At 37.6% G+C, this 22,992-nt stretch overlaps 1 protein-coding gene across 13 annotated transcripts in view; it reads right to left on the reverse strand.

The window, feature by feature from the left end:
• Positions 1-22,992, reverse strand: part of NUMB (NUMB endocytic adaptor protein) — a 162,616-nt gene that overhangs the window by 99,714 nt on the left and 39,910 nt on the right. The gene's annotated exons all lie outside the window — the stretch shown is intronic.

Raw genomic sequence — 22,992 nt, forward strand, 5'->3', positions numbered from 1 at the left:
AAGATAAAATACTGTATACACACAAAGAAAGAGACAAACGGAATAGACATTGTTGTTTGCTGACAACTCCCACAAATTTCATTCCACACATATCCTTTCTAAGACTGGTAGTAAGTATTCAAGAGCCCTAAAACACGAAGAGCTATGTCAACAAGACAGTGATTTCGGGCAATGGTAGGAAGGAATTTTTATAAGAAACAAACAAACAAACAAACAGACATGGCATCAAAGCAAGGTAGAACCTATTGTTAGCACCAAGGAATGGTTATTCCACTTATAACTAGCATTTCACTGGTCACACAAGTTAAACTGTCACTATTATTGCTGACTTTAAAATCTCAATTTTACAATGAATAAACATATTTATATCAATATCTGCATTTACCAATAAATTATGTATAACTATTTGTGATAAGGTTGTTTACGAGCACGAGCAGGGGGAGGGGCAGAAGAAAGGGGGAAAAGCAAGCTCCCCTCCTGAGCAGGGAGCCCCAGCCCTGGATCCCAGGACACTGGGATCAGGATCTGAGCCAAAGGCAGATGCTTAACTGACTGAGCCATCCAGGTGGCTCACTTAATAATACATTATAAAAACCTTTTCTTTTTGGGGAGCCGGGGTGGCTCAGCAGTTTAGAGCCCCCTTCAGCCCAGGGCATGATCCTGGAGACCCAGGATTGAGTCTCATGTCAGGTTCCCTGCACGGAGCCTGCTTCTCCCTCTGCCTGTGTCTCTGCCTCTGTCTCTGTGTCTCTCATGAATGAATGAATGAATGAATGAATGAATGAATGAATGAATAAAAAAATAAATAAATAAAAGCCCATGTCAATTATACTCAAAAATATTTAAGAGTAATAAAAGTAAAATTTAAACCCCAGATACAGACACACATAAATACAGTAACTGATCTTTCATAAAACAACAAAGGCAATACAATGGAGAAAATAGTCTTTAACAAACGGTACTAGAAAAACAAGCAAAGAAAAAAAAAGAATTTAGACATAAAGACTAAACACCCTTCACAAAAATTAACTCAAAATGGATTATAGGCCTAAATATAAAATGCAAAACTATGAAACTACTAGAAGACAACATAGGAAAAAACCTAGATCAAGTATAATAATGACTTTTTAAATGCAAGACCAAAGGCATGTTCTGTCAAAAAAATACTTGAGGAATTGGACTTCCTTAAAATTAAAAACCTCTGCTTGCCATAAGACACTGTCAAGAGAATGAGAAGAAGAGCCACAGGATGGAAGAAAATATTTGCAAAAGACACATGTGATAAAGGGCAATTATCTTAAATATACAAAGAACTCTAAAAATTTAGCAATAAGAAAACAAATCAATTTAAAAATGGGCAAAGGACTTGACACTTATCTTGACAAAGATATACATGTGGCAAAAAAACATATAAAAGGTGCTCAACATCATATGTCATTTAGGAACTACAAATTACAACAAGATACCACTACATATGTATTACTAGAATGTCCAAAATCCAAAACACCAACAGCACCAAAATCTGGCAAGGATGTGGAGCAAGAGCAACTTTTATTCATTCTTAGCAGGAATGCAAAAATGGTACTACCACGTTGGAAGATAGTTTTGCAGTTCTTTAAAAACTCAACATACTGGGATGCCTGGGTGGCTCAGCAGTAGAGCGTCTGCCTTTGGCCCAGGGCGTGATCCTTGATTCCCAGGGTCGAGTCCCGTGTCAGGCTCCCTGTATGGAGCCTGTGTCTCCTTTCTCTCTCTCTCTCTCTCTCTCTCTCTCTCTCTCTCTGTGTCTCTCATGAATAAATAAAATCTTAAAAATAAAAAAAAGAATCTTGTTTGCAAAAGGTACCTAATACATTTGTACTGAATAAATAACTAAAATAAGTAACTACGGACAGAAGGTGAATTAGAGTCACAATTATCACAACAGAATTGGGGGGGAAAAAGCAAAAAAAAAGGCAAAAAACAATAACAACAACACAGGATGCCTGGGTCACTCCGTGGTTCGTTGAGTGTCTGTCTTGGGCTCAGGTTGTGATCCTGGGGTCCTGGGATTGAGTTCCACATCAGGCTCCCCATGGCAAGCCTGCTTCTCTCCCTCAGCCTATGTCTCTGACTCTGTCTCATGAATAAATAAAATCTTTTTAATCTTTTAATAAACTCTTTATTTTTAAAAGATAAAAAAATAAATAAAAACAAAAGAAAATCCTTAATAAGGCTTATAAGGAGCTTGGCATAATTTTGTGCTTGCCCATCAGTCAAAGTACACTGGCTTTCTTTGATACCTTAAACCTATTATGCCTCTTTTTACCTTAAAGTCTCTTTAGTCCATAGTTTTAACAATGCCTTACTTTTCCTTAATTTTACTCATCCTTAAGAGCTCTGCTCAAATATCACTTCCTCAAAGCAACTGTCCTGGACCACCACCTCCTTCACCTGAACTTTCACCTAAACTAATCTCTATAATAAGCAGGTAACAAACTGTACTTCTCTTTTTTGGTTTATCACAATAGAAATAAATGTGTACTTAATACCTCTCTTCTCTGCAAGATAAAAGCTGCATGAGGGCAGAATTCTCCTCTGTCAAGTTCACCGCAATGATTAATACATACTTAAAATTGTTTAAAATGTTATTCATTATGTTATTGTTAATTATTTAGAAAAATCAATTTAATTAATTAAATTATTTAATTATTAAATAATAGAGATATCCATTACATATTATTATACAGTAGATTTTATCTGACCAATTCTCCAGGCAAAAAAAACTATAAAATGGGATTTAAAAACAAAAATATAAACACAGAAGGCAGGCAGGATGTGAGAAGCCAAAACACCAGAGAAAAAGGAAATGTAGAATTAAGCCTGCCATTCTCCATTACTTTTTCCTCCTGAGGCAATTAGCTGCATACTAGATCTTTTGGCAGTCTCACAGGGCTGCAAAAGACAGAAATTAGAGCTCAGGGCTTATCAAGACAGGCAAGATTTGAGGGGCTGAAATTCCACAGAGGAGGCAACCACAGAAAAATAAGGCTAGACATTCTGTACTGCATTTGCCCTTAGGGTATTTACTGAATCCTAACCTGTGTGGGGAGCAAGAGGCCAAGGGGAAAAAAATCGCCTATTTTAAAGCAAAAAAGGTAAGCAGAACTTCGAGTAGGCTCACAGTGCTGGTAAAAGAAAAATTACAGTTCAGGGCCTGCCAAGAAGACTAGGCTCTGGCAAATACCCCAGGATTCCATTTGATACCTCTGAAGGACAAAACTCTCAGAGTAAGGGGAAACTGGACTTAAACCAGCCCTTAAGAAGTGTAAAACAAAGCCTCAAGTCATCTCAAGCCTATACAGAATCAAGGTCATTTGCTCCTACTTTTAACTACCACTACAAGAAAATTAAATCCTCTCTAGAGAACAATATTATCATCAAGACTCTCTATAATTTTTTATGTACATTGTCTGACATTCATTTTAAAAATTACCAGGAAGGGCAGCCCGGGTGGCTCAGCGGTTTGGCACTGCCTTCTGCCCAGGGCGTAATCCTGGAGACCCGGGATCGAGTCCCATGTCAGGCTCCATGCATGGGGCCTGCTTCTCCCTCTGCCTGTGTTTCTTCCTCTCTCTCTGTCTCTCAAGAATAAATAAAATCTTAAAAAAAAAAAATTACCAGGAATGCTAGGAGACAGGACCAAATGACGAAAGCCAAGATTTTTATCAGACAAAAAAAAAAAAAAAAAAGACCAAAGGAGATCCAGATATTTTAATTATCACACAAAGACTTTAAAATAACTGTGATTAGGGGCACCTGGGTGGCTAAGTTGGTTAAGCTTCTGCCTTCCTTTTGGGTCATGATCTTGGAATCCTGGGATGGAGCCCTGCATCAAGGTCCTTGCTCAGTGGGGAGTCTGCTTCTCCCTCTTCCTCCAACCCCTCCCAATCCTGCTCTTTTTCTCTCAAATAAATGGATAAAATCTTATTTTTTTTTTTTTTGGATAAAATCTTTTAAAAATAAAATACCTGTGATTAAAATGTTTGGGAAAATACATAACAAGACGAGAATTTCACCAGAGAACTGGAATCTATAAAAACAAAAAATAGGGATCCCTGGGTGGCTCAGCGGTTTGGCGCCTGCCTTTGGCCCAGGGCGCGATCCTGGAGACCCAGGATCGAATCCCACGTCGGGCTCCCAGTGCATGGAGCCTGCTTCTCCCTCTGCCTGTGTCTCTGCCTCTCTCTCTCTCTCACTGTGTGCTTATCATAAATAAGTAAAATAAAATAAAAAATAATAATAATTTAAATTCTATAACTAAAAAATACATAAAAATGAAATTAATAATAAATGAGATGCTTGTAACAGCAGATTGGACTAAAAAACAGATCAATAGAAAATATCTGCTTGATGGACAAAAGGAGAGGAAAAAAAAAAAAGATAGAAAAAACCACATGAAAAATAGAGGATGCAAAGAAAGATGTAAAATGCAATTCTCCAGGATCCTAGAAGGAGACAGTGAAAGAGTGGAACAGAAACAATATTTTAAAAATATTCCAAATCTGACAAAATATTTCAAGCTAACAAAATATTTCAAGCTACATATTCAAAAGGGTCTGTGGAATTCAAGCAACTTAAACACAAAGAAAATCACCTAGAAGCATTACTTTAAAACCAATGAAAACCAAAGATATCGCTTCTCTAACAATAACAAAAAAAAAGGTGAAATCAGAAGATAATGGGATGTATTTAAAATGCTGAAAGAAAATAACTGGCAAGCTGGAATTCTATGCCCAATAAAAATGTCCTTCAGAAAGCTTCCAAATTCATTCTGTGAATCCAGCATTACTCTGATACCAAAACCAGATAAACACACTATAAAAAAAAGGGAATACAGGTCAATATCTCTCATGAACATAGACAAAATAATCCTCAACAGAATATTAGCAAACCCAACAATACATGAAAAAAGTCGTTTACCACAATCAAATGGGATTTAATCCTGCGGTGCAAGAGTGCTTCACTATTCACAAATCAATCTACAAGATACGTCACATCAATAAGAGAAAGGGTTAAAAAACATGATCATTTCAATAGGTGCAGAAAAAGCATTTGACAAAGTACAACATCCACTCATGATAAAAACCCTCAATGAAGCAGGTTTAGAGGGAATATCACCTCAGCATAAAAAAAGCCATATATGGAAAAACCCAGAGCCAACATCCTACTCAATGGTGAAAAACTGAGAGCTTTTCCCTTAAGATCAGGAACAAGACAGTGATGTCCACTCTCCCCACTTTTATTCAACATACTGTTGAAAGTCCTAGCTACAGCAAGGAGACCAGAAGAAATAAAAGGCATCTTTTTAGTAAGGAAGAAGTAAAACTTCACTCTTTGCAGATGACATGATTCTATATGTAGAAAACCCTAAAGATTCCACCAAAAAACTACTAGAATTGATCAACGAACCCTAAAGATTCGACCAAAAAACTACTAGAACTGATAAATGGGATACAAAATCAGTAATACAGAAATCTTTTGCATTTCTACACACTAATAATTAAGCAGCAGAAAGATAAATTAAGACAACAGTCCCATTTAGAAATACACCAAAGATAAGAAAATACCTAGGAATAAACTTAACCAAGGAGGTGAAAGGTTTATACTCTGAAAACTATCATACGCTAATGAAAGAAACTGAAGATGACACAATGCAATGGGACAGACATTCCGTGCTCATGGATTGGAAGAACAAATATTACTAAAACGGCCATACTACCCAAAGCAACCTACAGACTGATGCAATCCCTATCAAAATACCAACCGCATTTTTCACAGAACTAGGACAAATAACTCTAAAATTTGTGTGGAACTACAAACCTGAATGGCCAAAGCAGTCTTGAAGAACAAAACTAAAGGCATCACAATTCTGGACTTCAAGTTACATTAAAAAGCTGTTGTAATAAAAACAGTATGCTACTGGCACAAAAGTAGATACAAAAATCAATACAACGGAACAGAAAACCCAGAAATAAACCCACAACTATATCCTCAATTAATCTTTGACAAAGCAGGAAACAACATCCAATGGGAAGGACAGTCTTTTCAACAGATAGCACTAGGAAAACTGGACAGCTACAAGCAAAAGAATGAAACTGGAAACTTTCTCACACCATACACAAAAATAAACTCAAAATGGATTAAAGACCTAATGTGAGACCTGAAACCGTAAAAATCCTAGAAGAAAACACAGGCAGCAATTTCTCTGACATTGGACCTAGCAACATTATTTTGGATATGCCTCCTGAGGCAAGGGGGGAAGAAAGCAAAAATAAATTATTGGGGGCCCTTGAGTGGCTCAGACCGTTAAGCACTTGCCTTCAGTTCAGGTAATGATTCCGGGGTTCAAGCTGTGCATCAGCCTCCCCACTCAGTGGGGAGTCTGCTTCTCCCTTTGCCCCTCCTGCTCATGCTCCTCTCTCTCTCTCAAATAAATAAATAGTTTTTAAAATTAAAAAATAAACTGTTGGGACTACATCAAAAGAAAAACTTCTACACAGCAAAGGAAATAACAAAACTAAAAGACAACATACTGAATCAGAGAAGATATTTCCAAATGACATATCTGATAAAGGGTTACTATCCAAAATACATAAAGAACTTAAACAAGTCAGGGCGCCTGGGTGGCTCAGTCCATTAGGCATTTGCCTTCAACTCCGGTCATGATCCCAGGGTCCTGGGATTGAGTTCTGCTCAGGGCTCCCTGCTCAGCAGGGAGTCTGCTTCTCCCTCTACCCTGCCCATGATCTCTCTCTCTCTCTCTCTCTCTCTCTCATGTGTGCTCTCCCTCAAATAAATAAATAAATAAATCTTTTTTAAAAAGCTACACAACTCAACACACAAGAAACAAACTACTCAATTTAAAAATAGGCAGAAGATACGAACAGACATTTCTCCAAAGACGACATATAAATGGCCAAAAGATGCATGAAAAGGTGCTTAACATCAATCATTATCAGGTTATAATGCTAAGTGAAATAAGTCAGAGAATGACAAATACCATATGATTTCACTCATATTTGGAATTTAAGAAACAAAAGAAACCAACAAAAGGAAAAGAGACAAACAAAAAAACAGTCTTAACTACAAAGAAACAAATGGATGGTTACAAGAGGGAAGGATGGGTGAAACAGATGAAGTGGCTTAAGAGTACTCTTATTGTGATAAGCACTGAATAATGTATAGAACTGTTGAATCACTAATATTGTACAACTGAAACTAATATAACACTATATTTTAACTATATCGGAATTATTTCTTTAAATATGTTTAAGCATAAAAATATTACATTAGGATAAAATTATCTGAGGAAAGGAGAATGAAAATAAGAATTTATTTATTTATTTATTTTTGAAAATAAGAATTTAAAGAGAAAGTGGAATTAAAATTTCTCATTGTAAAAAAAAAAAAAAAAAATAGGGGCAGCCCGGGTGGCTCAGCGGTTTAGTGCCGCCTTCAGCCCAGGGCCTGACCCTGGAGACCCGGGATCGAGTCCCACGTCAGGGTCCCTCCATGGAGCCTGCTTCTCCCTCTGCCTATGTCTCTGCCTCTCTCTCTGTCTCTCATGAATGAATGAATAAATAAAATCTTCATATAAATAAATAAATAAATAAATAAATAAATAAATAAATAATAAATTTCTCATTGTTAAAAAAAATCCTTCAAAAATGAAGACAAAATAAAAAATGCTTTCAGACAAAAAGAGAACATTCGCTACCAGTAGACTCACATTGAAAAAAAGAATTATAGGGGATCCCTGGGTGGCTCAGCGGTTTCGCGCCTGCCTTTGGCCCAGGGCACGATCCCGGAGTCCCGGGATCAAGTCCCGCGGGCTCCCAGCATGGAGCCTGCTTCTCCCTCTCCTCTGCCTGTGTCTCTGCCTCTCTCTCTATGTCTATCATAAATAAATAAAAATAAATTTAAACAAAAAAAAAGAAAAAAAGAATTCTATATGAAGAAAGGAAATAACCTCAGATGGAAGCATAGTAACAGGAAAGAATCAAGACTACTAGAAAGAGGAAATATGTGAATAAAATAAAATTAATTACAGATTTAAAACCATAAAATAAATACAGAAAAAACAAATAAGAGGAAAATTATAAATGTAATGAAAGGGCAGTAAGGTTCTTGTGTTTTCCAGAAAATAATAGCAGTAAACTTTGGCAAAAATAGCTACAATAATTCCTTCATTCCTTAAGCACACTCCTTAATAACATGGCTTACCTACTCTTCCTAATGAGAGGTAGAATCTATTTCCTTACCTCTTGAATTTGGACTTGGCCATGTGACTTGATTTGGCCAAGAGGTGTTAGAAAATGTGATACAGGGAAGCCTGGGTGGCTCAGCGGTTGAGCCTCTGCCTTCCACTCAGAGCGTGATCCTGGAGTCCCTGGATCGAGTCCCACATTGAGCTTCCTGCATGGAGCCTGCTTCTCCCTCTGCCTGTCTCTGCCTCTCTGTGTCTCTCATGAATAAATAAATAAAATCTTAAAAAAAAGTGATACAGCAGACACTGGAAAAGTGCTTTTATGTTGGAATTTGTCCTCTCTTACTACTCTTAGAACTTTAAGCCAACAATTGAATGAATGTGTCTCCTAGAAAGGCCACATGGAGTAAAAACTTCTCAACTCCACTCTGGCCAAAAGCTTGCCAACCAACAAACATTTAAGTGAGGCTATCTGGCCCCAGCCAAATCACTAATAGACCGAAGGGATCAATCAATATAGTCCAAGTCAAATTAACAATCCAGAGTCATGAGCTATTAAATTATTTAAGCCACTAAGGTTTTTTGAAGTAAAAACTAGCTGAATACAGAACTTACATATTTAAGTAGATCAGTGGTTCTCAAACAAGGTTGATTTTGCTCCCCAGAAGACTTTTGGCAATGTCTGGAGACATTTTTGGTTGTCACAACTGTTACTGGCATCTAGTGATTAGAGGCCAAGGATGCTGCAAAACATACTACAAGGCCTCCAAAACAAAAAATTACCTGGCCCAAAATGTCAACAGTGCCAAGGCTGAGAAACCCTGAAAGCATGACAGAATGATGCAGCCTTTAAAATAATCCTATCCAGGGCAGCCCAGGTGGCTCGGTAGCTTAGTACCACCTTCAGTCCCGGGTGTGGTCCTGGAGACTAGGGATCAAGTCCCATGTCAGACTCCCTGCATGGAATGGAGCCTGCTTCTCCCTCCGCCTGTGTCTGTGCCTCTCTCTCTCTGTCTCTCATGAATAAATAAAATTTAAAAAATAATAATAATCCTATCCAACAGAACTTTAACGATTAAAATGTTTTATATCTGCTACCCAATACAGTAACCATAGCCACACTTGGCTAGTAAGCACTGGAAATGTGGCTAGCTTGAGAGAAGAATTAGTGTTTTTATTCTATCCAGTTTTAATTAATTTAAATTTAAGGTGCCAAATACCACTAGTGGTTTCTGTACTGGATGGCACAGCTCTAAATTTCAGGTGCTAGTGATACTGAGAATAGTGAAAATTAGATTGGATAACAACAGAAAAAATGAGTTTGATAAAGTTAAGGCCCATAGTCATTTGTTACCAATAAAAATTACAAACATTTTTTTTGTTTCAGTATCTATAAAGTCCAAAATGTACTACACAATGATAAAATAATAATCTGGAAAAAAATTTTTTAAGACTGTATTTATTTATTTAAGAGAGAAAAGGAGAGCACAAGCAGAAGGGAGGACAAAGGGAGAGGGAGAAGCAGACTCCCCTGCCAGGCTCCCTGCCAATGCAGGACTCAATCTCAGGACCCTGGGATCATGACCTGAACTGAAGGCAGATGCTTAATTGACTAAGCCACCCAGCCATCCCCCCTCCCTTTTTTTTTCCTCAGTTTAAAGTGATTTAAACAGAACTGCTGCATTCTAGAGGCCTCCAAATTGTACCAGATGAATAGCTTTTAATCAAATAACTCCAGGTAATTATTCATTTACTATATTACTTCCCTGTAGCAGTTCACTCTACTTTCTTATCCTCTTCTCTACCCCCACCTCATCCACCACAAGAGAAGGAAGAAGTTGATCCAATGCTGGTACAATTCCATAGATTTTTTTTTTTCAACTTGTCAGCATTAAGTAGGTCAGTTTTCTGCTGTAGTGGGTGTTTTGGCAATAGGTTTTCTTACTAGAATACCATGGCTACTCTGCCTAGTAAGTACATACCACAAAAGAAAAAAGATTCTATTGAATAACTCCTAAGGAAAGAACAGGCTGCTTGATGTCTAGAAGAAAATCCCTGAGTCTCAACTGAATACCACCATGAAATTCTAACAGAAAACAAAACAGAAAGAAAATTCTAAATCAAACTTTTTTCTGTATCATGAAGTCTACAGATTTAAAGACCCTCAGTATCTAACAATCCACAAAGTTTGCTGATACTCTAATATGTACCCAGCCCAATCCTAATCAGTGAAATTATAAATCAAAGAAAAGGTAATAAAGGACACCCAATCTATCAGATGCTTTAAGAATTCTAATAGGAGAAACTTTACCATTAAAACTAAAATTCTGGAAAACATCTCCCTTGTAAGATATTATTTCTTTGGAGGAAATATTTTTTTAAAGTCAGAAATGAGACTTTTAATGATTGTATTATAGCAGAAAGCAAATTTGGTAGAAGTTTATTGGAACAAGTGATTTATACAGAATTTATTGTTATTTTAAAAATCAGTATTGTCTCTCTTGTGGGTCTGAGAACTCAGTTTTACATTTTCATAATTTGTAAGTCAAAAATTTTTTTAAACCTGACAGGTACATAATCAACCAGTTTATTCCATATTAGATCAAAAATTCTTGCAGAGGCAAGATTAATATCCCCTACTAAGAACAGTGTTTCAAATGAAAGAAAAGTTTTGCGTTTTTTTTAAAGATTTTATTTATTTATTCATGAGAGACACACAGAGAGAGAGAGAGAGAGAGACACAGACAGAGGGAGAAGCAGGCTCCATGCAGGGAGCCCGACGTGGGACTGGATCCCGGGTCTCCAGGATCACGCCCTGGGCTGAAGGCAGGCGCTAAACCGCTGAGCCACCAGGGCTGCCCTGAAAGAAAGGTTTAAACAATTATATTTACTGGATTTTTTTTCCAGAAAAATTCCAAGAATTTTGACAAATCTAGAAGAAAATGTAAATCTTGCAGGCCAGATCACTAACTTTTGTTATAGGAACACTTAAGCTCATTAGGAATAAATTACATTAAAAAATAATGCACTATGATCAATATTCATATTGCTATACAATGTTGATGTTCACAATCTATGGGGGTAGGGTGGGTGTGTTTGTGTGTCCAAAGCCAGCTCCATTCCTGAGACCAATTATCACCTTAAGAGATATCTCTCTACCGTGATAAATATGTTCAGCAAGTAGAAGTTCACAAGACAATCAGACTTAGGAGCCATCTACACTGACATAACAATTGAAGCCAGGAAACTGGAGAGTCCTTCAAGGAGATGTTCTGCAAAGATCCTCGACCTGGTTCATAGATGAGCTTGGTGGGGTGGAGGTGGGGGGAGGTGATCTATAAAGTCCCCAAGTACAAGTTTAATGCACTGCATTATTCTGGTAAGAGGGGTCATGGCTTATATTAAATTCTGAAAGGAGGACAAGACCCAAAAAAGGCTTAAGAACTACTGGTATAAGGAGAGAAAAGAACAAAGGAGACAGCTATGAGGAATACTTATATTGAGGCATCTGAGTGGCTCAGTTGTTGAGCATCTAACTCATGATTTTGGCTCAGATTATGATTTCAGGGTTGTGAGACCAAGCCCCACACTCAGCAGGGAGTCTGCTTGATATTCTCTCCCTCTGCCCCTCCCCCTGCACTCACACACTCTCTCTCAAATTATAAATCTTAAAAAAAAAAAAAAAAAATACTCGAGGGTGCCCAGGTGACTCAGTCTTGGTTAAGTGTCTGCCTTCAGCTCAGGTCATGATCCTGGTCCTGGGAGCAGGGAGCCTGCTTCTCTCTATCCCCTCTGCTCATGCTCTGTCTCTATCTCTCTCTCTCTCTCAAGTAAATAAATAAAATCTTAAAAAAAAAAAAAAAAAGGAATACTTATATTAAGAAATCAAAAGGCATCTATCAATTACTAGGTTCTATGAGAATTATGCTGTGCACATTACATATCATATTGCATTTAATCCTGATAATAATCTTGTTAGACAGTATCAGTAGCTCAATTTTACAGGTAAGAAAACTGAGGCACAAAGAAATCAGGTGACTTGACCAAGGCTAAGTAGCTATTCAAGCTACCACACTACACTGGAAGGTAAGATGAAACAACAAAGAACTGGGGGGTATCATTTCAACTCCAATGTTCATCCTTCCTTCAGAGCAGAATCTCTGAGAACTAATCGTTCAGGTCAAAAACAAACTTTGGAGACATCATTTCAAACAAAATTACTTAATTTACTTAAATTAAGACATTAAATTATCAAATAACCTAATTATTTCTGAGGTTGTATAATCTGAAATCTTGGCAATTTGGCAGACCCTATTAAATGCCATCATAAAATTAACAGTTTTGAGTCCAAAGCACTCATTCTAGGGGGGAAAAAAGTCCCTTAAGGATGGTGGTTGTGGGATCCCTGGGTGGCGCAGCGGTTTGGCGCCTGCCTTTGGCCCAGGGCACGATCCTGGAGACCCAGGATCGAATCCCACATCGGGCTCCCGGTGCATGGAGTCTGCTTCTCCCTCTGCCTGTGTCTCTGCCTCTCTCTCTCTCTCTCTGTGACTATCATAAATAAATTAAAAAAAAAAAAAAAAGGATGGTGGTTGTGATAAGGGCCAGTTTTAGAGTTTGCAACCGTTCTTCAATAAAAGTTCAAAATGAAAAAACATGAGTACCAATAACCAGGGCCAATGAAATATGGCAAAGCTGCTTAAATATCCCTTCTTTTCACCAATACTTGTAAATTCTGGATCCTAACCTAACAAAAAAATCTTTATTTACCACTTATTGTCTGTATAAACCAAGTCTCACAAGTTTTTACTGGGATCTAGTACCCCTTCTAAGAGGTTAGCAACATTAGTAGCAACTTTCACAGCAAGGAGATCTTAACACATACTTTAAAGTGGTGTTTCAGAACAATATAACATGCCAAAGGTTAGAAGGATGGGTTAATCATTCACAGGGGGATTAAAGGTAGGTACTCACAGGTAGAGCCCAACTCAATGCTAGAAGCGTTCTGCAAGCAAAGCATAGTGGGGGTTTTTTTGTTTGTTTGTTTGTTTTTTTAATAGCTCAACTGTCCTCTTTTTTAAAAGTGTAAATAAAATTAAGATATTTTATTGTTGAAAACAATGCCGGTGAAATGAGTTCTAGGATGGGTAAATGGATATAGACACAATAAGGAAAGAAGATATTTAACACAGCTGTTTTTCTCTAAATGGAACTAGAATCTAAAATGAAAATGAAAATACAATACAATACAATAAAATGAAACTGATGTAGGGATGCCTGGGTGGCTCAGTGGTTCTGCCTTCAGCTCAGGACCTGGGATGGAGCCCCGCATCAGGCTCCCCTCTGGGAGCCTGCTTTTCCCTTGGACTGTCTCTGCCTGTGTCTCTCATGAATAAATAAATAAAATCTTTAAAAGTAAGTAAATAAATAAGATGAAATTGATGTAGACTTCACGTGGGAATGGAAACTACTACTGCCCTTTTTCTTTTTTTTTTTGACTACTGCCTTTTTTAAATACAACTTGGCAATATCCATCTGAACACATTTAAATGAACATATATCTAGGAATTTACCACACAGAAATCATCAGACCAATCAGATAATTTATGGTATATCTGTACTACTGGTTCTCAAGCGTTAGCATATATCAGAATCACCTAAGCTTGTAGGACCATAGAGTGCTGGGCCCCAACAGAAAAGTTTCTGATTCTGTAGGTCTGGGTAGAGGCCAAGAATTTGTATTTCTGAAGTATTTCAGGTAACACTGATACTGCTGCTTCAAGGACCACACTAAAAACCACTGATCTATACAATGGACTTCTGTGAAGCCATTAAAAATGAAGTAGATCTATATTTATTGATAAAATGTATAAATGCAGTAGTGTGCTAATAAACTGGCTCTGGATGGAATTAGAGAGAGAGAAGGAAGCCCCGATTTATAGTATTTGCCAATTTCCATGGTGTAGCTACTCCCACCATAGCTAACATCTAGTTACCAATAATTTGGGCTTGCATAATTATTTAATTAATGATTCCAGTGAGCCAATGCACACCATCTAGAAAAAAATCTAAAAAAAAAAAAAAAAAAGAAAAAAATCTAAAAGGATATAGGGTGGGCACCTGGATGGCTCAGCTGATTGGGTGTCTGCCTTTGGCTCAGGTGCTAATCTCAGAGCCCTGTGATCATGCCCCATATAGTGCTCCCTGCTCAGTGGGGAGTCTGCTTCTCCCTCTCCCTCTGCTGCTCCCCCGTTTGTGCTTCCTCTCTCTCTCTCTCAAATAAATAAAATCTTTAAAAAAAATTTTTTAATAAAAGATTAAGGTATAATTGTAATAGCAGTATATTTGAGTAGAAGGATTATAGGAATTTTATTTTATGTTTTTTTCTCAATTGCTTTACAAAATTCTTACTTTTAAAAATATATATTTTATTTATTTATTCATGAGAGACACACAGAGAGAGGCAGAGACATAGTCCCACGGGAAGCTTGATGCGAGACTCAATCCCAGGACTCTGAGACTCACGACTTGAGCCAAAAGCAGATGCTCAACCACTGAGCCACCCAGATGCCCCCAACATTCTTACTTTTATAATAAAAAGCTACTAACATTTTTAAACAATAAAATGAAGTTATTAGAGTTCTTTATAGTTAAAATTTAGCAGCTCTTCTACCAGAAGGGACAAAGATATTTAAATACCGGTCTATCCACTCTTCCACTATACTTTGCTAACCAGGCCTTGACAAAGTAAGAAAAAAGAGAGAGGGCAGCCCCGGTGGCGCAGCGGTTTAGCGCCGCCTGCAGCCCAGGGCATGATCCTGGAGATCCGGGATCGAGTCCCACATCAGGCTCTCTGCATGGAGCCTGCTTCTCCCTCTGCCTGTGTCTCTGCCTCTCTCTCTCTGTGAAGAAAGAAAGAAAGAAAAGAAAGAAAAGAAAGAAAAGAAAGAAAAGAAAGAAAGAAAGAAATAAACAAACAAACAAACAAACAAACAATAAGGCCTAACTGAAAGGTCTTTAAACCCTAGCCTTAGAACATCGAGGACTAGCTGTTGTCTTTATAAAGTATTAACAGCTCCTCTAGAATCCAAGCGGAAAAAAAACTGAGACAGCCTGCAACTTGCTATTATAAATTCAGTTTCAGGGATCCCTGGGTGGCGCAGCGGTTTGGCGCCTGCCTTTGGCCCAGGGCGCGATCCTGGAGACCCGGGATCGAATCCCACGTCGGGCTCCCGGTGCATGGAGCCTGCTTCTCCCTCTGCCTGTGTCTCTGCCTCTCTCTCTCTCTCTCTGTGACTATCATAAATAAATTAAAAAATAAATAAATAAAATAAAATAAAATAAAAATAAAATAAATTCAGTTTCACAAAGGGAGCAAGAGCATAATCCCTCTAGCCTTGCCTCATCAAAATGTAAGCTTAGGCTTGATTAACAGTTCAAAGTATTGTTAATGAGGAAAAAACCAAAAATTTAACTTAAAGCCATAAAATGAAAAGATATATACCCATTACATGGTAATGCACATACATTTCCAACAACATAGGAAAACAATCATATATCATTGTGAAATGAAAAGTATACATTACAATTCTAGTAACAAAAATACATTATTTGTGTGTATGTGAATTTGTGTATGTATGAATATTTAAGGACCAGAAAGATACAGTCAATAGCCATTATCTCTAGATTAGGATATTATACATGATCTGCATTTTAAAAATACCTACAAAAAGAAAAAAGGAAAAAGAAAAAAATTAAAAATATCTATTACAAATATGTATTATTTGGGTAATGTTTTTAGTTAACATGCAGAGAAAACCCAAATGGTATCAAGTAAATAAAGAGATGCTAAATCTGGGACGCCTGAGTAGCTCAGCAGTTGGGCATCTGCCTTTGACTCAGGGCATGATCCCAGAATTCTGGGATTGAGTCCCACATCAGGCTTCCTGCATGGAGCCTAGCCTGCTTCTTCCTCTGCCTGTGTCTCTGCCTCTCTGTGTGTATCTCTTATGAATAAATAAATAAAATCTTAAAAAAAAAAAAAAAAAAAGAGAGAGAGAGAGAGAGATGCCAAATCTTACTCTCAATCACAGAAATGTAAATTAAAACAAAACGCTACTTGGAGCACCTAGGTGGCTCAGTCAGTTAAACACCCAACTCCTGATTTTGCCTCAGGTCAGGATCTCAGGGTCCTAAGATCAAACCTCATGTCTGGCTCCATGCTCAGCATGAAAGTCTGCTTGGGGAAGTCTCTCTCTTCCTGGCCCCCAGCCCCTGCTCACACTCTTTCTAAAATAAATAAAGTAAAATAAAAACACTACTTTATACCCATCAGATTGACAAGACTAAACAGATGGCTAAGACCAAATGCTGGTAAGGATTTAAGGAAATAGGAACCCTAATACACTACTGGTGGGAGCATAAACTGGGCAACAGTTCTGGAAAACAATTTGGCAATATTTAGTGAAATTAAGTATGTGTATGGACCATATGTCAGCAATTCCTTTCCTTAGTATATACCACAGAGAAGCTGTTACATACATCAATAGGGAATATGTATTAGGAAATGCACAGCAGTACTATTTTGTTAGTAGTTTCGAAGCCACACCTAAGGATCCATTAAAGAAAAAGTAAGTAAAATGTAGAAATGCACACACAATGGAATATTATACGATAGTAGTTATACACTAGATTTTAAATATGTTTAAATCTTGGGGCACCTGCATGGCTCAGTTGGTTAAGTGCTCAACTCTTGATCTCTTGGCTCAGATCTTAATCTGAGGGTTGTGAGTTCAAGCCCTGAATTGAGTTCTATGCTTAGAATGGAGCCTACTTAATAACAAGTTTAAACCTTAAGACAGCGTTGAGCAAAAAAGATTGAGATTCATAACACAATACCATTATACCAAAGTCCCAAAATTCAAGCCAAGTTTTATCTTACATAACCAAAAACTCACCTTTACAACTAATTTTTTTAAAGATTTTATTTATTTATTCATGAGAGACACAGAGAGAGAGAGGCAGAGACACAGGCAGAGGGAAAAGCAGGCTCCATGCAGGGACCCTGATGCAGGACTCGATCCCGGGACTCCAGAATCAAACCTGAACCGAAGGCAGACACCCAACAGCTGGGCCACCCACGTGCCCCTACAACTAAATTTAAAAGACTTTTTGGTGGGATGCCTGGCTAGCTCAGTCAGTGGAGGATACCACTCATGATCTCGGGGTTGTAAGTTCAAGCCCTACATTAGGTGTAGAGATTATTTAAAAATAAAAATCTTTATTTAAAAAAAAATCTTTTTGTTTCCCCACAATAACAGATCACTGCAGCTGCTTTTTTGAACAGATAAAAAATTTTACTACTAATCAACAATATGCTTTTTACTACAAATAAAGTATACCAGGACGCCTGGGTGGCTCAGCGGTCCAGCGTCTGCCTTCAGCCCAGGGCATGATCCTGGGGACCCCGGATCAAGTTCCACATCGGGCTCCCTGCAGGGAGCCTGCTTCTCCCTCTGTCTGTGTCTCTGCCTCTTTCTGTGTGTCTCTCATAAATAAATAAAATCTTAATTAAAAAAAAGTATACCTGACATAAATTTCTAAAGTAAATTCAAAGACTGATTCCCTACCTATTATATGGATCCCAAATTACAGAAATCATAACTAAAGATAGCAGGAACAGATGCTCTTTAACTGAGAGCTCACTTGGTGCTGCACTGTACATATATAATCTCTAATCTTTCCAACAATCCTGAGAGATAAACACTGCACATTAATAATCAGAGAGATTAACTGATTTGACTAAAACATTTATTGTGTAATGGAACTAGGAATCAAATCAAAGTCTGTCAGCTATGAAGTCCATACTCCTCTACTCTAGCACAACATCTACCCACCAAACATCTATAATATCTCCTTGTCACACCACCAATACAGCGGGCACTATATTAAGTACCTTACATAAATTATCTCCTTCCCGCTTCACAATTACCCTAAAAGGTATTATTAACCTCATTTCACATATGAGAAAACAAAATTCAAGCCAAAGTTTACCTTGCATAACCAAAAGCTCACCTTTATAACTAAATTTAAAATTCCTTTGGTTTCTTATGGTACCCGGTAAGATGTTACTATGTAACTGTAAAGCACTTACTGCTGAATATCATACTGAGGTCAAATGAGTTTCTGAAGTAAAAATCATATAATTGTAACATATGCTATTAACTGGCTGCTTAAAAAACCATTCCCAAATCCTTCCTTCCTCCTTGCATCTCACTATAGAGACCAAAAGCCTACTTAGAGTTAGATGTGACCGTATGACCCAATTTTGCTCCAGGAGACATTAGAAGTAACTTGCTAGAAACACTAACAGGGAAGCTTTTGCTTGGCCTGGACCTTTTGTCTTCCTCCTTAAATGTGGGTGGAAGGCTGGAGTTACAGCTATCTTAGGACCATGAAGGCCAAGCCAATCAAAAAGATATGGGCCTCAACATTGTTGACCACTGAAGCAACATGAGCAACTGCCTACTTCCAGACTTATGTAAGAAAAACAGACTTTTCTTTGTTTAAACCTTGTAGCCAGGCTTTCAATTACTTCCAGTTGGATACAATCCTTATACGTCACCATATCAAAAACTACCACAACTGTAAATGTAACTTCCTGACTAATAACTAAAACCAAAGTTACATGCTAGTCCTAAATCAGTCTCACAAAGGAATAATCTCTTGATAAAGACTATTCTAAGTATCTGTTCAGACAGCTTTAGGAAGTCTGAGCCCAGGGAAGAGTGACAGAAAACAAGAATATAGAATCAGAAAGCTTCCCGGGCTCTGAATTACACTCATGGTAGGAGCTCAGACACTCAAAACAATCACAGAGAGTACATCATCAGGAGGGATATCTTCTCAAACAATAACTTAAGCCTTTAAGAGTCAACTTTAAAACAAAATCCCTGGAACATTAAGATTATCATCCCTTCCAAATTCATACTGCTAATATTCTTAGGTATGATAATGGTATTAGAGTTATATAGAAAAATAATGTTTTATTAAATGTTTTTAAATTAAAGTATAATATACTAAATGTTTATTAAAGAGTAATGTGTTTTTAAATACTTAGGAGTGAAGTATCCTGATGCTTGAAATGTTCTTTTAAGTGTTTCACAGAAAAGAAATATGCACATTTTAAAATATATATACAAAGCAAGTATGGCAAAACATTTAAGTTGTTGATTATTAGTTGGAGATATAGAGATGTTCAATGTACTGTTCTTTCAACATTCTTGTACACTTGAAATATTAGTTGTCATGGCATTAATGTTAGATTCCCATCTTGAGTATTCTGCTATAACTATGTAAAATATAACCACTGGGAGAAACTGGGTAAAAGTTACACTGGACCTATCTTCTTTTTACAACTTCCTCTGAACCTAAAATTATATCAAAATAAAATGTTAAAACAGAAGTTTTAGGAAGACTTCTCATTTGGTAATAGAGAAAACACCTCTATTTACCACTCAATGAACTATAAAACCTAGACAAAATGCACAAACAGCTATTTAAAGACTCTAAAAGTAATTACAGGTAGATCTGGGAAAAGCACCAGAATTCAAAGTATCACTAAACTGCTATGAGTTTACCATTTTTTTCCCCTCTAGTACTTCCCAGCCTAAACTCAACACAATCCAAAACATGTTAACAAGCACTATGGTGCAGATGGAGAAAAATATAGGAGAAGCCCTCCTGGCTCAAAGTTAGAAAAGGTAATTTCTAAAGCTCAGAAAAAAGCGGGGTAAATCCCTTGGGAATTTATTCTTTCTCCCCCTCCTCTCATTCTAGTCCCCTTAGAAGACTCTTCTGTGGTACAACAATAGCAGCAGCAAGAGTATCTGAAAATAGAAAACCTCCAGGGGTGAAAATTCCAAGGGGAACCCTCCTCTCCATGCAGTGGAGCCCTTGCCTTCAAGTGGGCAGGCCAAACTCCTTTTTTTTTTTTTTTTCTTCTTTTTCTCTGTGTCCTCAGAGAAATGAGTCCATAAAGTTGTTTATGAACTCCTGAGCTCACCCCCTTAACCTGTGTAGGTATGGACCTAAAGTAATTAACATAACAAAAACTTTGAAAACTAAGGTAATGGGTAGACCTCCACCCAGGAGGTATCTCTCTCTCTCTTTTTTTTGTTAAAAATTTTTTAAGATTTTTTATTTATTTATTCATAGAGATGCAGAGAGAGAGAGAGAGAGAGAGAGGCAGAAACACAGGCAGAGGGAGAAGCAGACTCCATGCAGGGAGCCTGACGTGGGACTCGATCCAGGGTCTCCAGGATCATGCCCCGGGCTGCAGGCGGCTCTAAACCGCTGCGCCACCAGGGCTGGGAGGTATTACTCTCAAGGTCAAGCAAGTGCCTCACCCACAAGGCTAATACCCATTCACTTACATAAATATTGGATGAATAAGGCCCCTTCGTTCTAAGGAGGTAGCAGTCTAGGAAAGGATGCAGACACACTAATGAATAACTGCAATTTAGTTTGAGAGCTGCTATAATAAAGGTACATACTAGATACAGAGTTATCGTAGAAAATGAAGCAATTAATTGACTTGGATGAGCCAGAGAGCACTTTGGAGGAGTGATTTAGCTGGAGCTTAAAAGATATATCATAGTACCCTTAAAAAGGCAGGAAACAGCAAAATGGGAAAAGCAAATGGGAAGAGTTGGCAAAAGCTCCAAGGCAGAACCTCATGTATTAAAAGAACTACAAGGAATTTGGTGAGAATAATCTAAAAGGTAGCACTGAGCTATAAGACTAAAATTTAGCTAAAAACCAGATAAAAAGTACAAGCCCATTAAGGAACAGTTCCTTAAGCATCACATTAAAATATTTACCTTTTTTGGGACAGCCCGGATGGCTCAGCGGTTTAGCGCCGCCTTCAGCCCAGGGTCTGATCCTGGAGACCTGGGATCGAGTCCCATGTCAGGCTCCCTGCATGGAGCCTGCTTCTCCTTCTTCCTGTGTTTCTGCCTCTCTCTGTCACTCATGAATAAATAAATAAAATCTTTATTAAAAAATAATAATAATAAAATAAAATATTTACCTTTTTTCACAAATAGTAGAGTATAATTATGAGTAGTACAATCAGATCTGTGACTAAGGATAATTTTAGCTGTTTTCTGACAGATCTGGACTAGAACACTGACCTCTGAACCTTTTTCATTCTGTACCTATTACTAAAAAATTTTGAATATATCCCTTGATATATGTATATTACATTTAGACATATTATATTAAATGTATGTATATATTAAATACACCAGAAGAAAATGTTTAAATGATAAGATGACAGGGGCATCTGGGTAGCATAGTCTGTTAAGCATCTGACTCCTGGTTTCCATTCAGGTCATGATCTTAGGGTCATGAGACTGAGCCCTGCAAAGGGCTCTGTGCTCAGCACAGAGTCTGCTTGAGATGCTCTCTCCCTCTCTCTCTCTCTCTCTTTCCGCATATGCTCCTCTAAAATAATTAAATAAATAAATCTTTTAAAAAATGAGATGATAGGGCAGCGGTTTAGCGCTGCCTACACCCCGGAGTGTGATCCTGGAGACCCAGGATCGAGTCCCATATCAGACTCCTTGCATAGAGCCTGCTTCTCCCTCTGCCTGTGTTTCTGCCTCTCTCTCTCTGTGTTTCTCATCAATAAATAAATAAATAAAAATGAGATGATAAATATATATTTATATATTTATATATTTATATATTTTATATTTTATACCTTATAGTTTATATTTTATTCATATTTTATATTTCATTATATATAAATATTATATTTTATATATTATATATATTATAATAGCCAATAATAGCCAAATGCCCATCAACTGATGAATTAATTTTTAAAACTGGTATATCCACAGGCACCTGGCTGGCTCAATCAGTAGAGCAGGCAATTCTTTTTTCTTTTTTTTAAGACTTTATTTATTCATAAGAGACAGACAGAGAGAGAGAGAGAGACATAGAGACATAGGTAGAGAGAGAAGCAAGCTCCATGCAGGGAGTCCAAAGTGGAACTCGATCCCAGGTCTCCAGGACCATGCCCTGGGCTGAAGGCAGGCGCCCAACCGCTGAGCCACCCAGGCATCCCATAGGGCAAGCAATTCTTAATCTCAGGATTGTAAATTCAAGCTCCACATTGAGTGTAGAGATTACTTAAAAATAAAATCTTTAGGGGTGCCTGACTGGTTCATTCAGTTAAGTGTCTGCCTTCAGCTCAGGTCATGATCCCAGAGTCCCGGGATCAAGCCCCATAACAGGCTCCTTGCTAGGGAGAAGTATCTGCTTCTCCCTCTCCCTCTGCTCCTCCGCCTGCTCATGGCGTCTCTCTCTCAAATAAATAAATAAAATCTTTAAAAAATTATAAAATCTTTTTTAAAATAAACTTTTAAAATTTGGTATACTTATACAATGGAATGTTCAATAATAAAAAGGAACAATGCTGGGGTGCCTGAGTGGCTCAATTGGTTAGGCAATTGACTCTTGATTTCAGCTCAGTTCATAATCTCAGGGTTGTGAGATCAGTGTTCACACTGGATGTGGAGCCTGCTTAAGATTCTCCCCCCGCCACCCAAAAAAAAACGAAGAAATTTTGACATGTACTACATCAAACATCCTTGAGGACATTATAATCAGTGAAATAAGCTAGTCATAAAAACAACTCGGTATGATTCCATTTATATGAGGTACCTATAGTAGTC

This window comes from Canis lupus, chromosome 8 (assembly GCF_011100685.1).
Source record: "Canis lupus familiaris isolate Mischka breed German Shepherd chromosome 8, alternate assembly UU_Cfam_GSD_1.0, whole genome shotgun sequence".
Lineage (NCBI taxonomy): Eukaryota > Metazoa > Chordata > Mammalia > Carnivora > Canidae > Canis > Canis lupus.